At 41.5% G+C, this 3324-nt stretch overlaps 1 pseudogene; it reads right to left on the bottom strand.

Moving 5' to 3' along the window:
- The window catches only part of LOC103270314, a 26699-nt pseudogene extending 24755 nt beyond the window's left edge, over positions 1 to 1944 (bottom strand).
- Positions 1945 to 3324: the final 1380 nt, after the last annotated feature.

Genomic DNA, 3324 nt, shown 5'->3' on the forward strand with positions numbered 1-3324 from the left:
CGGCTTCTGCACTAGACAGAGTCCAGTCTCTTTCTTTCTCCCCCTTTCTCTTTCTTTCTCTTTATTTCTCCAGAATAATCGCCAACACTGCCCCACCTTCCAGGGACCCTCTAAATCTCTCTGAAGGGGCTGGCCCCCCATAAATGGCCCCCCATACTACCAACCACAAGTTCTTAGGCTATTTTATAATAGAAAATGACACAAGGCACAACAGATTCCTATACGAGGCTGAAGGGAGACAGTTTAGGAGAAAGAGTTCTCCAGCTGGCTTCCCTGAAAGGGCTGGATAGGGCCTTTTATTACACAAGGGAGAGGGTGTGGCATGAAAGGAAAGGTATGTTAGCATGATTAGGGAGGGGGGTCTAAGTGCACAAGCCTAGTGTAGATACATACTTGTGTAGAGATGTACTTGCTTTTATGTCACATGTACAAAAAATGGTGGATAAGCTCCACCTGGGGGTGGTGATTTTAATGTTATAATGAAGCAAGGGTTACAATCAGATACTCTTTAGTCCATGTACCATGAGGGAGAGGGGTATCAGGGAGATACTGTCCCAAGCAACATTTATTTTGAAACACTGTTTATTTCAATGGGGTTTCAAGGGTGTGGTCTATAGGATGCCTTCACCAGGGGGTGATGTTGTAAAGTCTGGTGGTTAAAGTATGTGCAGGAGGCCATGTCCTACCCTTATTCTGTCTCACTGGGGCCTGAAAATGTAAGTTTTTGACTGATTTCTCCCCTTCTAGTCATTTGTCATTCAAGAGAGTAATCTTTCCTTGTTCTTTGTTCTTCCTTATAAATTTTAGATTAACTTTATCAAGTTCCACAGAATTTCATAGGGATAATAAATAGAATTTCATTAAATGTGTATATCTATTTAGGGAAAAAAATGTCTTCATTTTATTGATTTCTCCTTTCAATAAAGACAGCATATATATTTTTCTTTTATTTAGATCACTCCATGGTCTGTATTGAAGGAAATATTCCAAGTTGCTTATTCCACTGACCCACTGAAGGCACAAATCTCCTTTAAAACAACTTGAGCATCCTATGATTAAGTAATGTGTAAATAAGCCCTGAGCTCTTCCCTCTAGAAGAAAATCTCTGAAAGACAGGAATGGGCATAATTCTATAGATTTAGGATTCAGACTTTCTGACTCTATCAGTTGCTGGCTGAAGCATCAGAAAGAGTGTCTATTCATCAGATTATACTTGCCAGTCTTAACTCAAATGATCCCATATGAGGATTTTCGAGACTGTCAGCCTAACTGCCTATCTTTCTCCAGTTCATTATAGGTAGTAGTTTGTCAGTTGCAATGTCTTAATTGAGCTCTGTGGTTACTGGGTAAATGAGATGCTGCTGAACTTTTACAGTTAATCAAGAACACTCCAATGTCAAAGATATAACTATTTTGAGACCCTAAGTGACTGTATTCAAGAGTTAAATGCTCTCTAGATTTTTGAGATTTTGTCAGTTTGGATTTCACTGAAAATGCATTTCTATTGGAAACTTTCCAATTACTTTTTTTAAATGTTCCACAATTTTATAAGTTGATCATATTCTACCAGACAGTCAGTTTCCTTTAAAGCATTTTATATTTCTTCAGTTACCTTTCAATCAAGTTCATTCTTTTTCCAGTCTTGTCTTTCACTGTTTACCTGGTTATTCTAAAGTATTTCAAATGCTCTCCAGAATGTCTATGTCAGAGACTTCTGGCAAGATGGTGATGGGGCAGCTTGGTCTATGAGACCTCCGCAAAAGAGAACACAAAAAGACTCTGGCTCTCTTCCGGGGGGGCTGCAGATCCTGAGCAGCAGCCTGCTCCTTACATGGAGCTTGGCCATTGACACCGCTGTAGCATCACGGTGGTTCGGGCAGCCACTGCAGCCACTGCCGCCGCTGCCACCGGACTGTGGCAGTCATTGCACATCACACCACCCATGCCTGAAGTGATCCACACCTTCAGACCTTGAAGCCACTGCAAGCAAGATCTGCTGAGATTGCTGCTGCCACTACTGCCACCGAGACGTCTTGCCAGGCCATGGGTCTCCTCCCATGTGCCTTGAGGTAGCGGCTCCCATTTCAGGCTTCTTTCTGGCTCCCTCCCCTGTGGGGTGGGCAGCTGAGATAAAGACCATCTGGAGCAGTGAGATAGCACCACCTGCTAGCGATTCAAGGTAACAACACTAAAAGGGGAAAAACAAGCTTGATATATAGACACAGGTCAGATCTGAGTGGTGAACTGGGCAGTGGTGAACTGAGTGGTGATCGGAACTGCCCATCACAGCAGCCCAGGGGCAACTGACCCTATCTGTGAACAAATTTACCAGCCTGAAAAGACAGCTAGAAATCAGAACTGAAAGGACATTGGAATTAAACGAAGTCTCAGAGTGTGCTTGATTGGTTCTGCTAGTTTACTGACTTGATTCTATTCCTTTTGTTTTGTTCCTTTTTTCTTCTTCTTTTCTTCTCTCTGTAAACCATATCTTTGTATAGAGGAATAGCACACAATAAGGAGATTGGTTAGCTTGTATGTTAGCATCATTGTATGTTTTAGTTTTTTTTATATGGGAGTGAGTTAGTCTGTAGCCATGGTCTATTTTTTTATCGGTTTCAGTTTTTGTCTCTCTCTCCATTTGTTGGTACACTTGTCTGTTTTCCCCCTTACTCCTCTCTCTCTCCACCCCTGTCTTCCCCCCACTGTCTTCTCCATTCTCTACCCTCTGTTAACCTCATTTTATTTCAGGGAGTAAACCTACAACCCCACTGCACGGACAGATTCCAAGGCAGTGGGAAGTGGGTTTCAGATTATCCATACACCTGTCGGCAGATACCAGGACCTGAAGAGAGATTTTGAATCACAGCTCCCCCCTTAAGTAAATCTCAAAACTATAGAAAGGACTACCCCCAACCTACATTGTAAATCCAGAATTGAACAATGTAAGAGAATATACATAAAGAAGAATAGGATTAAAAGCAACCACTACACCATGAATAACAGAATTAAATAAGATGGTAATGTGGAGGGAAGGAAAAAGTAGGGAGGAAAAACGTGCACAAATGAAGAAAAACGAAAAGAAGAATATAGCTTTCACACAGACCCCTGGGAGGTCAGACACTGAGAAAACAGACTTCAGAACACAAACAATGAAGAGCACCCAGAGTGACCGGTCACATGCAACAAACCCAGACATCAAGATATTAATAGAGAGAATTTAAAAAATTGAGGAGAGACAAGAGGAAAATAGGAAGGCACTGATGACAGAAATAACAGTAGTAAAGAATACTGTGAAGAAAATAAATACAAACTAATAAGCATGGA

This window comes from Carlito syrichta, unplaced genomic scaffold (genome assembly GCF_000164805.1).
Source record: "Carlito syrichta isolate Samal-C Ts95f unplaced genomic scaffold, Tarsius_syrichta-2.0.1 Scaffold309789, whole genome shotgun sequence".
Taxonomy (NCBI): domain Eukaryota; kingdom Metazoa; phylum Chordata; class Mammalia; order Primates; family Tarsiidae; genus Carlito; species Carlito syrichta.